This window comes from Pantherophis guttatus, chromosome 2 (genome assembly GCF_059756535.1).
Source record: "Pantherophis guttatus breed Tessera chromosome 2, ASM5975653v1, whole genome shotgun sequence".
NCBI lineage: Eukaryota > Metazoa > Chordata > Lepidosauria > Squamata > Colubridae > Pantherophis > Pantherophis guttatus.
The window spans coordinates 284,665,835-284,679,038 of record NC_142064.1 but is presented as its reverse complement, the minus strand read 5'-3'; positions in this window follow the sequence as shown (position 1 = coordinate 284,679,038).

Below are 13,204 nucleotides of genomic sequence, written 5' to 3'. Positions count from 1 at the left end.
AAGATACTGATCCCTCTCTTTCTTTCTTTCTTTCTTTCTTTCTTTCTTTCTTTCTTTCTTTCTTTCTTTCTTTCTTTCTTTCTTTCTTTCTTTCTTATACAATTGACATTAAAATAATAAATATGTTATGTCTATCTCTTGAGATCCACAAATACCAGTCTGTTCATTATACTGTACCTAGAATAGAATAACAGAGTTGGAAGGGACCTTGGAGGTCTTCAAGTCCAACCCCCTGTTTAGGCAGGAAACCCTACACCACTTCAGACAAATGGTTGTCCAATCTCTTCTTAAAAACTTCCAGTGTTGGAGCATTCACAACTTCTGGAGGCAAGTAGTTCCACTGATTAATTGTTCTAACTGTTAGGAAATTCTTCCTTAGTTCTAAGTTGCTTTTCTCCTTGATTAGTTTCCACCCATTGCTTCTTGTCCTGCCTTCAGGTGCTTTGGAGAATAACTTGACTCCTTCTTCTTTGTGGCAACCCCTGAGATATTGGAACACTGCTATCATGTCTCCCCTAGTCCTTCTTTTCATTAAACTAGACATACCCAGTTCCTGCAACTGTTCTTCATATGTTTTAGCCTCCAGTCCCCTAATCATCTTTGTTGCTCTTCTCTGCACTCTTTCTAGTGCAGAAAGAGTGCAGAGACATCTTTTTCACATCGTGGTGACCAAAACTGCATGCAGTATTGACTTGATTAAATCTTCCATATTTAACCATTGAGTCCAGCACTCAAATATTGCTTGAGTAAATAATGCCCTAAGTTGTTTAGGCATTTCTGTATTGAAATAGTGGCAAGTTAGGAAGTATGTTTTTAGTGGTTCATCCATTCCAATGTTCCATCCTTCCTCTGTTCAATATCCCAGATTCTTTGTGTAGAAATCTTTTTAGCTCATTCTCCAGTTGTACTTTATCCAGTTATCATTGCTTTCATTCATAAACCCAATCCCTAACCATGACACTTAGAATAGCTATGGTGACTAATGTCTGTTAATTTTCAAAGAGAAGATATGGTTGAATCTATCACTAATGTGCCCACTACCCCATTCAATTTATCTGTAGAGAAACACACATACAAACCTGAGGAATTTTGTAGGTGCCTGCTAATGTTGACATCTGGATGGAGATGTCATCAGCAGCTGCATCGACAAGAACCAAAATGCTGTCCTTCCTCCCACAGCTGTAATTGGGAATATTGGCTTCTCCAGTAGAGAACATGTCTAGCAAGGCATCTGAAGTGCCAAGTGTGTTCAAATAGTTGTCATGGATGTTGTAGCCAAGTGTGAGATTTTGCGGAAGCCAGGGAGTCTTGTTGGCCACTTGAATATTAAGAATGTACCGTAGAAAAGTTTCTATATCACAAGGTATACTAATATTAAAAATGTTCATATCATCATCATAATCCTCCAAAAAACAAAATACTTATTCAATTTAATCCTCTTCATCTCCACAAGCCTTCTCAGTCTTAAGCTAATATTTAACCGAAATCAAATTCAAATGATGGTCACCCATCACCATTTCATTTTAATGTGTGTGGGAAGATGGGGATTTAGACAGTGTTCTACTAACCTTAGGAATCACAGAAAAAAACTCATTATTTATAACTAATTTTCATCTTCCCAGTAACTAGGATTCAATATCATTCAATCATTAAAGTATAACCATCATAATGGAAAGATGGTTTTTTCATAATGATCCAGAAAAGAGATTGTATATATATGTGTGTATAAAACAATCTCTATTCCTATAAAGATTTTTTTTTTAAATTTGATTTATATGCCGCCCTTCTCCGGAGACTCAGGGCGGCTTACAATGTGTTAAGCAATAGCCTTCATACTTTTGTATATTTATACAAAGTCAGCTTATTGTCCCCACAAACTGGGTCCTCATTTAACCTACCTTAGAAAGGATGGAAGGCTGAGTCAACCTTGAGCCTGGTAAGATTCGAACCTGCAGTAATTGCAGGCAGCTGTGTTAATAACAGGGTGCTTTAAACCACTGTACTACCAAGGCTCTTAGTACAAGGCTATACTACCAAGATTAGGCATTGCATATAAATGAGTGATTAAAGAAATATGCAGATAGGCTGGAGAGAGGCAACTACAGTCCCAGGATTTGACTGGGAAAGTTATGTAATTTGGACTTTGTTTCAGATTTTCTCCCTCCCCCCCCCATCTTTAGATTTGAGTCTCTTCCACAAAATAAGACAAAAGAGAGAAGCTGTGGAATTCAAAATGATTCAGGAAATTATACAGCCTCACCAACATCGGAATAATTGAAATGAGGAGAGTGTTAGAAGTGCAAATGGAGAAAGTGCAACTCCATTTGCACTTCTAACACTCCATGAATGACTTACACGCTTGACTGAATAGAAGGAGCCCTGTTGAAAGGCAACGTTGTTGTACTCAATACTTTTGTTGCAGTGGTGATCATAGTAACGAGATGGTCTCCTGGCTTGTAAAAGCTTCTTGGTCTTTTTTCATCCTGGTGCTCCAAACTCAGGGGACACTTCATTCTAAGCTTCCCAGAGTTTGGCTGAGACATCAACAGCATCACAAGCAGAAGCAGGAAATCCATAATTCATGGGCTGAATTAATCTCCTTTCCTGTTTCTAAACAAGAACAATAACAAGGGTTAGGTGAATTCAAAAGGCTCTCACAAGATCAAACTGCTAATGACTTTCCTGATTCCAGCAGAGAGAAACCAAGCTTCACCTTGAAGGAAAGAGACATTCAGAAGCACAGTCCCAGCTGTTCTTAACTTGTGCCACACCTATGACATTTATTATTTTCTGATGCAAAATCCCTTGCTTGTTCAGTTTGATGTTTATACCAAAGGCAGTCACTGGAGAAATAGCAGAAGTGATCTCAAAGATCAGAATTACAATAATCACAGTGAGAAGCAACTTCTCCTCTTGGGATCTTTAATTTTTTTGGGTCTCCGTGTGTTGTGGCTCCGTTATCTGAGCCTGTGTCATCGGCAGGAGAGGACTCCGAGAGTGAAGGAGAGGAGTTGGCAAGGCCTCCCTCTCCAGGACCCTCCTCTCTGGCAATGCCTTCGGTGTCTGCCGAAGGGCAAGAGATAGGGCCGGGGCCAAGCACGTCCACACAGCCACAGATGGACAGTGATGAGGGTAATGAGTCTTGGCTGGATCCACGCCAGCGTCGCAGAGATAAGCGCGCGCAACAGAAGAAAAGGCGTGCCCGAGATTAGGCTGAGTCACTGGACCACACCCCACAGGATATAAAAGGGAGCGTGGTGGCCAGTCAAATCTTGTGACGAACAAAGCTGAAAGCTTCCACGCCATTCTGCATTGCCGGACTTTTGGCTATAAGACTTTACAGGATTATCTCTGGACTTGATTTGACTCCGTAATTATTGAGCTGTTTCTTTTGATATATCAGAAGTGGGGAGAAGTTATCTCTCCTCTTTGTAAATAATAAACTCTTGGCAGGCAGCCACTAGGTTTTTGCCAAGTTCCGTTATCATAAGGAAAAGGATTTTGCCGGCTGGTTTGGTCTTTAACTCTTGAACATCTGTTGGTGTGTGTTCGTGGGTTGGGGACAGAACACCATATGCAAAGGGTAGGGATAAAAGCGTGTTAGTGAAAAGTCATAGCCACACCCCCTGGGGCAGTGGTGAAATTCAACCAGATCTATCCGTATTGCGTGATCTGGTAGTGCCGGCAGTGGGAGACTCCGCCCACCCACCCAGACGTCATCACATCCTGTTTATGACCCTCTGTGTATGCGCAGAAGGCTTGGCGCATGTGTGGAAGAGGCGTGCATACTCACATTTGCGAACTGATAGTGAAGGTAAGTGAACTTCACCTCTGCCCTGGGGGCACTATTCTGTAGTGTTTGTGGTCCTTCCTATCAGGTCTTGTCCAGAAAGTGATGCTCGAGGATGATAGTTCAACATCCCCCCCACACACAAAATGACTTCTGCTGTCCTTCAGTGTGGGATCTTGTCTGAAGAGACTGCTGGGGAACATCTGCCAGAGTTATAGAATTTGATGACATTCTAGACTGGTGGCACTTAACTCTAGTGCTCCCTGTCTTCTAATGCCAATTGAGTAACCCTGAACCCTGTCTAATGTTAAGAATTGGGCCTGTTTGTGATTTTGTTTTCCATTCTCCATATATAGAATATAGAATAATAAGAATTGGAAAGGACTTTGGAGGTCTTCACATCCAACCCCTTGCTTAGGCAGGAAACTCCGTACTTCTTCAGACAAATGGTTGTCCCATCCCTTCTTAAAAACGTCCAGTTATAGCAATAGCTATAGCAATAACACTTAGACTTACCCTGTTTCCCCGAAAATAAGACAGCCCCTGATAATAAGCCCAACTGGGCTTTTGGGCTTGCGCTAAAATAAGCCTCCCCCCCGAAAATAAGCCCCGAAAATATTTAAGTGCAGAACTGGAAATCAGGTAAGATGGCAAGAGGAGCCCCATCTTGCTCCATGCACTTCAAAATAATAAGACCTCACCGAAAATAAGGCCAAGCGCTTATGTTGGGGTTCAAAAAAATATAAGACAGGGTCTTATTTTCAGGAAAACACGGTATATACTTCTTCACAGTGCTTTGCAGCCCTCTCTAAGAGGTTTACAGAATCAACATATTGCCCCCAACAATCTGGGTACTCATAGACATGTAAAATCTTTACCTAGTTCCAAAAAGTTTAAGAAGTGCAACTACTAGCAGGTTCTTCGTTTAGTTTCTGCTTTTTTGACATATCACATTGCAATAAAAGACTTTTCCATTTAGTAAAGATTGAGAAAAGATTTAAGCTTTAAATTAAAAATGTTAGGTTCCTCCTCATTGCCTCATTAACGTGCATTGCTTCTGTCTTCATATATACAAGTATTTACATGTTTTGTCAAGTGGGCTCAGGAAGGAGGGCCAGTTTGTTGCTATGACTGTGTTCCTTGTCCAGAAGGGACCATCTCCATTCAGGAAGGTGAGTAATGCCAGAGGAAATGGTACTAGATTCCTACAGAGCATTTTGATCAATGTGCATGTTAAAAGAGACCCACCTAAGCATAACTATTATTTTCTCTTTAATTTTCAAGGTGCTCAATTTCTTCCATAGTGGGAAAATTAAAATAGAAAAAAAAGATCTTGAAGGATGAGGTAGGAAGAGCTTCAAGAACACAATGGAGTAGGCAAGGTTTTAAGAAAATCTCACTTTTCCTTGCCAGTTTGGAAGGATCTTTCCATGTTTAGCTTCCTTTGCCGACATCTGAATTCTTTGTCCCAAAGGTGCTTTTTCAAGAGGCAACTGGACTTTCTGTTTTTTCTTTGAAGACATTTCTGAAGAGCTCAAGAAGCTTCTTGAACGAGAAGCGAAATGTCTTCAAAGAAAAAACAGGAAGTCCAGTTCATGGGTGAAATGCTACCGGTTCTCTCTGGTTTGGAGAAACCGGTAGTGATAAAAACTACTGGTTCGGGTGACCCGGTAGCTTAAAAAAGCTACCGGTTCGGGTGCAGCAAACAGCAAACAGTCTGGTCAGCTTCAGCACAGCCTGATTCAGCACAAGCAGCTGATTGGCAGTTGGATCAGTCTCCAGGAATACCGCCTATCAGCTGTTCCAGGTGTTCTGTCCCAGTATCACGCACACACCCAACCAGCAAGCCGAGGGTTAAATAAACTCTTCAAACACACAACGTCAGTGATAAGGAACTTGGCAGCAACTCCGTGGCTGCCTGCCAAGAGCTTTTACTCCGATAACACAGACAAAAATACACACAGTTGAATAGTCCAGTTGGTAATTAAATCCACGGCAAATAGGTGTTGGGTCTGAAGGTGCAAGTGCCTCGCCAGAGATTAGCTTTGTCCGTCACAGAGTCTGAATGGCCACCACACTCCCTTTTATAGCCTGTGGGGTGTGGTCCAGTGACTCAGCTTAATCTCTGGCATGCCTCCTTTTCTGCTGCTCACGCTTGTCTCTCTGACGCTGGCGTGGGTCCAACCACAATGTTTCTTCATCACTATCCGAAAACTCGGAAACACCTGGCTCCTGGCCAATCTCTTCCCCTTCGGGAGACACCTGAGGCATTGCCAGAGAGGAGGGTCCTGGAGAGGGAGGCCTGGCCATCTCCTCTCCTTCATGTTCGGAACCTTCTTCCTCCGATAAGATAGGCTCGGAGGATGGAGCCACAACACCAGGTGGCAGGGATAGGTGGTGTAGGCGAAGGGCGGTGGCGATCCCCACAGCCTGGAACAGCTGATAGGCGGTATTCCTGGAGGCTAATCCAACCACCAATCAGCTGCTCATGCTAAATCAGGCTATGCTGAAGCTGACCAGACTATTTGCTGTTTGCTGCAAGGAGACAAATTGCTGGGAGGCAGAGGCACAGGTAGATTTTTTTTTTCTTGTTTTCCTCCCCAAAAGCTAGGTGCATCTTATTGTTTGGAGCATCTTATAGTCCGAAAAATACGGTAACTTTTTTCTTTAAGCTGAAGCACGCTGTTTACCTGGGGGCTATTATCCGAAGGCTTAGGGAAGAAGAAAAACTGAGATGATGTTCTTTTACTTTTAGCGGCTTGCCTTTTTGTTCTTTTCTGAGGCCTTTTCTTAGTATTTTACAGAAAAGGAAGGAAGGTGGCGTGTGTGTGTGTGTGTGTGTGTGTGTGTGTGTGTGTGTGTGATTACTTCTTAGACTACTTTGTGGGTCTTCCAAAGCCAGGCATTTCAGTTGCAATTCCTGTCTTATGGAACACTTTCCCCCTTGAAATCCACCAGGTTTCCACCTTCCTAACCTTCTGGATATTTGGCTCTTTTCCCAGGAATTGGGGTAAGGCAACATCAGTGTAGGATGGGAATGTGGTGGGTTGCATTAGTGAAGGGTGGTTGGGGTGCCAGGTATTTCTTTTTGAGTTCAATTTTGTTATTGTTTTCATTATTGTATATATTAGGGTTGGGGTTTGTGGAGGTTTTTTTTTTTTGGTTTTGTTTTTTGAGATTTAATCTTTCCAAAGATGAGTTTTAAGATAGGCAGCCAGACAAATGTTCTATCTTTTGCTATTTGCTAAAACATTCTTTTTTGAAATGCAAAAAGATATAAAAGAAATGTTTCTTTTTCTCAGATACCAAAAAATGCATCAAGGGCCCAGATGATCAATATCCAACCAAGAATTGAGTCCAATGTATTCCCAAAAGAATAAGCTTTCTGTCTTATTAGGAACCTTGGGCATCTTCCTAGTCTCCAACAGGCTTTGTTTTAATAATATTCCTTAAATACCTAGAAACTCCCATTGTCAAAGCCAACAACTGGGACCTCTCCTTCATCCTCCTGGTCTTCCTCCTGCTTTGCTTTTTGTCCTCCTTTTTCTTCATTGGCCAACCAAGGAAAGGCACCTGTCTTCTCCGACAAACAATGTTCAGCATTGTCTTCTCAATAGCTGTGTCTTCTGTGTTGGCCAAAACAATCATGTGGCCTTCCTGGCCTGAAAACCAGACAGCAGAATGAGAAGATGGTTAAGAAAGAGGTTGGCCAACTCCATTATCTTTTTTTTGTTTTGGTGTCCAAATTTTCATCTGTGCCATGTGGTTGGGAGTTTCTCCCCCATTCACTAACTCTGACCTCCACTCCCAGCCTGGGGAGATCATTCTTCAATGTAATGAAGGCTCTGTTGTGGATAGAGAGCAAACACAAGTAGGTTTAGCTTGGGACAAATTCTATAAATGGTTAGAAAAGAGGAAACTATAACCCACATTAGGTGAGGAATGGTATTTAATGAGAAATTTATATTATCTAGGATAAGTGAGGTCGGATAAACCTAATTGATGTATTAAGGTATATAAGCTGTTCTGTCTTCTCCGGAATATAAGTTAGAGTTATAGTACCGAATATTTGTTCATTAAGGTACTATATGAAAGTACGTGTGTTTATTGTTGTATTGTTTTTTGTGTGTCACTTTATGTTGTGTTGTCTTTTCTTTTTAACTGAAATGTAAATAAAGATTATTTTTTTTAAAAAAAAGGCTCTGTTGTCATGTTCTACATCACCCTCATGGTGGCTCAGTGGCTAAGACGCTGAGCTTGTCAATCGAAAGGTTGGCAGTTCAGCGGTTCGAATCCCTAGTGCTACATAACGGGGTGAGCTCCCGTGACTTGTCCCAGCTTCTGCCAACCTAGCAGTTTGAAAGCACGTAAAAAGTGCAAGTATAAAAATAGGAACCACCTTTGGTGGGAAGTTAACAGCGTTCGGTGTGCCTTTGGCATTTAGTCATGCCGGCCACATGACCATGGAGACGTCTTCAGACAGTGCTGGCTCTTCGGCTTTAAAATGGAGATGAGCACTGCCCCCTAGAGTTGGGAATGACTAGCACATATGTGCGAGGGGAACCTTTACCTTTACCTTTTTATATCACCCTGAGCTACATGGGTTTCCTAGCTGCCATTTGCTTCACAGTGGCTTTCCTGGCCAGGAACCTGCCTGGGGCCTTCAACGAAGCCAAACTGATCACCTTCAGCATGCTGGTCTTCTGCAGCGTCTGGATCTCCTTCCTGCCCACCTACTTGAGCACCAAAGGGAAATACATGGTGGCCGTGCAGGTTTTCTCCATCTTGGCTTCTGGGGCTGGCCTGCTGGGCTGCATCTTCTTCCCCAAGTGCTACATTATCATCCTGAGACCAGATCTAAATACTAAGGAACATTTAATGATAAAAGTCGGTATCTGATCATGAAGTAGTTTCTTAAGCTCATAACACTTAATTATTTATTATTATTGTGTTTGTCTGGTTCCTTTGCACTTGTTTGACAACCTAGGTTATTTAAAATCAGATAAAATTATGAACAGAGTAAAAGTAATGAAATGAAAAACCAACATTAAACAACAAAATAAATGAATTCGTAATTAATATTTGTATTTTTTTAGCAGTTGATTGTATTTTTCTCAGCATGGGAGTTAGCCAATAGGCTGTGGGGGTGCCATATGTTTGGCAGGGTGTTTCAAAGTAAGTTATGAGGGTCTCAGTGTCAACTCCTTCACAGTTCTTTGGGAATCAGTATTTCCATTTCCATGAGGTTTGGGTTATATTGGAAGAAGAATGGTAAGTGAGAATGAAGCAGTGTTGCAACTTCAACAGCTGTAACTGGTGTTGGTGCTTCTTTATTTCATCCTGATGTTTTCATTCTCAGCAATCTCCATTCATTTAAACTCCACATCAAACTCCATCCTCTTCTCTCTTAGCCTCCAGTTCTTGCTTTTCTGGACTGAGATGCTGAACAGACTTTTTGACTTCTGCTGAGGAGTCTCCTGAAGCAAACATTTTTATAGCCTGTGCCTTCCTGACAGTGTTGGCATACCCATATCCTTTGTCAGTTCTAAGATACCCAACTGCCATAGCTCTATCTTCCCTAGCGCTACCTACCTACATTTATTTATTTATTTGTTTGTTTGTTTGTTTGTTTTAATTTGTATACTGCCCTTCTCCAGCAGGACTCAGGGTGGTGAACAGCCAGAATAAAACAGAACATACAAAATTTAAAAACAGTTTAAAAATAATTAAATAGTTTTGGCCGCAATTTAAAACAACCCAATTAAAATCAATTAAATTTAACCAAAACAGTGGGATCAAGCCAGCCCAGCTAACAGAGTTCCTAGTTTCTAGGGAAAACAAAATGTAAAATTTGGTTGAGGTGGGTCTTCTGGTGGCCAGTGTTCAATATTGAAATATTACCACCATATAGGAAGAGAAAAGGTGCCCTCAGGATTGAACTTGTCCCTCCTCTGAATTTCTTCCATTCTGAGGTCACCAGCCTGCTGGCTAATTTGGTCTCCTTGCTCCCAAAGAGTCAACCCAATTTTTCCTCTCTACTGGACTCTGTGTGCCCTCCAATAACACCCCCCAAACAACAGGATCAGTTAGCATTAGTGGTGGGATTCAAATTTTTTTTACTACCGGCTCTGTGGAAATGGCCTGGTGGGCATGGCATGGCTTGGTGGGTGTGGCTTGGTGGGTGTGGCAGGAGAAGGATACTGTAAAATCTCCATTCCCTCCCTACTCCAGGGGAAGTTTATTGCAAAATCCCCATTTCCTCCCAATCAGCTGGGACTCGGGAGGCAGAGAATAAATGGAGGTGGGGCCAGTCAAAGGGGTATTTACTGGTTCTCCTAACTACTCAAAATTTTCACTATGGTTCTCCAGAACTGGTCAGAACCTGCTGAATACCACCTCTGGTTAGCATCTGGCCTGGTGACCATAGAAGGCCTTCCCTATAAAAGTAATCACCTCAAAACTATAACATCATGGCTGTCTTTGACTGCAAAACTATTTGATATGCCGTAGAATAAAATTCACTTCTGTTTCAAGAAATCTATCCTGTGCTCTGTGTTTTGCTCTTTGGAAAACCCAGCTTGAATCAAACCAATTTTTTTTCTTTTTTTATATATAATTTTTATTAATATATTCTATACACTAATACACAAATAAAATATACAATCCTGCCACCATGGTATAATATGATTACATTGTCCATAAGTATAAAATCATTCCTTTATACATACATATTTGCCACCATATATATATATATACATCATCATATATCTATTCTATCCCACCTTTTCTGGACCCAATCGTACCATACTTTCCAACTGTTATAAAATTCTGAATCTTTTTTACCATTGATCAATCTAGTTAATCTATCTGATTCCGCACACTCATTAATTTTATATATTATTTTCAAATCTATCGGTAAGTATTGATTTTTCCACCCCTGCGCATACGCTAATCTTGCTGCAGTGATAATGTGAATCAACAAGAACCATATATCTGACTTAACATTCAAAGGTTTTGCCCCCAATAGGAAAATCTCAGGTCTTAATTCCAAATTAATCTGTGTAATTTCCAAAATCCATTGCCGTATTTTTTTCCAATATTTAACCGCCTGCGGGCAGGTCCACCATTGGTGAAAATAGGTTCCATTGCTGTAACCGCACTTCCAACAGCAGGCAGATGTCCCGGGAAACATTTTAGCTAATCTCGCCGGGGGGAGATGCCACCGGTATATCATTTTATATATGTTTTCTTTATATGAGGAGGCCATGGTTAATTATATATTTTTCAACCAAATCTGTTCCCATTGCTGGAAGTCAATTTTTTTTCTTCTAATAATGGCAGCCCAGATGGGATTCCAAGGACATCCTGGCTGATGGAGAAGCCCGAGACAACTTCACCCACCTTTGTCTGTAAGGTTCTGTCTTGGACTCTGCTTTTTTCAACAGAGCTAGTAAAGAGAGTTTTGGGCCAACAGTTGCTTGAACCAGAGGCTTCATATAAGTACCCTACAATATTAGTCTCCTGTGCCCTATGTATGTATGTATGTATGTATGTATGTATAACTTGAATGAGCTTGCTTTGGTTGGGTTTGTCAGTTGTGAGACAAACCCAACAATTGTGAGATTACAGGAAGACACACACACCTATGCCATCTTTATTATGCATCTTCCTTGGCCTCCAATGAACTCAGGCACACAAACAATTAGAGAAAACTGACATCCCATCCTTGTAAGCGAGACCTGGTCTCAAATCTGAATGTCTGTGATCATACAGAGTTCACCAAGATTTAGACTGTGAATCTCACTACTGGCACCAATTTCTGTAGAAAAAAATACAGCCCCCCCCCCAAAAAAAAACAATAATCCAGACTCACTGCAGATTATTTATTCAATCTACACTGAAGGATTTTTTCTCCAGAAAATAGTGGTAGGGAGTCCAACAGACGAGATGAGGCACTCATATTTCTACATTTCAGGAAAGGAAGATGAAATGATAACAGTACACATGCATATTTAATATGTGGTGTAAGAAATATTCCTAATTAGTAAGCCTCAAGTTACTTTCCCACCCATATACTGTTACTACCCTCAAGAAACAGTTATTGTCTAAATAAAAAGAAACATATCAGTTGCATTTGCCATAGCAGGTTTGGTAAAATGCTTTGAGAAAGGGTGTGATAGTTGCCACATGAAAACCTTCTATATTTCCACCTTGTTAAAATCCACCCACTACTCCAAGAACTTTCTTTCACCCTTTCCTGGACCAAGATGACCTTCGCACAGTCACTCATGCCCTGGTTACTTCCCACTTGGATTACTGCAATTCCCTCTACATGGGCCTGCCCCTGAGATGCACCCGGAGATTCCAGCTGATCCAGAATGCAGCTGCACGGGTTGTTATGGGAGCCCCTTGTTACTCCCATATAACACCCCTCCTGTGTGAGCTGCATTGGTTACCAGTGGTTCTCCGGGTCCGCTTCAAGGTGCTAGTCCTCACCTATAAGGCCCTTCATGACTTAGGTCCGGGATATTTGCAACACCTTCTCCTGCCTGCCTCTCACCGTCCTGTTCGCTCACATAGGGCCCAATGTCACCTTGCTGTGCCCAGGGGTAGGGCATTCTCTGTGGGTGCTCCCACCCTCTGGAGTGAATTACCTACTGAGCTCCGGACGGCTCCTGATCTCCGCTCCTTCCATCGGGACTGGAAGACTTGGCTTTTCAAACAAATAGGCTGAGACTGATTCCGGGCTTTATTATTTACTACTAATTAATTATTTGGATTAAATTATGATTTTATTATACTTGTTTCTTAACTTGTGTTCACCGCCCTGAGTCCTTCAGGAGAATGGCGGCATATAAATACATGTAATAAATAAAATAAATAAATAAACTTCCTTTCCTCACAATCCTATGTTCCAGTCACCCTTTAATGATTTGAAGCCTTGTCATCCATGGAGAAGAGGTTGGACCATTTTCTAGGTTTTGTTGCAACATGTTGAGAGTTGACATTCCTGTGTTTCACATTTCAACATTTCTTCTGGTTGCAAGCTGCTCCTTTGTATTCAGATCTGGCCTCAGAAGGATAATGAAGCACTTGGGGATGAAGATACAGCCCAGCAGACCAGCACTGGAAGACAAGATGGAGAAGACCTGCACAGCCACCATAAATTTTCCTTTGGTGCTCAGATAGGTGGGCACAAAAGTCACCCAGACACTGCAGAAGACCAGCATGCTGAAGGTGATCAGCTTGGCTTCATTGAAGGCCCCAGGAAGATTCCTGGCCAGGAAAGCTACTGTGAAGCAAACGGCAGCCAGGAAGCCCATGTAGCTGAGAGTGATGTAGAACATGACAACAGCCCCTTCGTTGCATTGCAGGATGATCTCTCCAGGCTGAGAGTGGAGGTCAGAGTCAGGG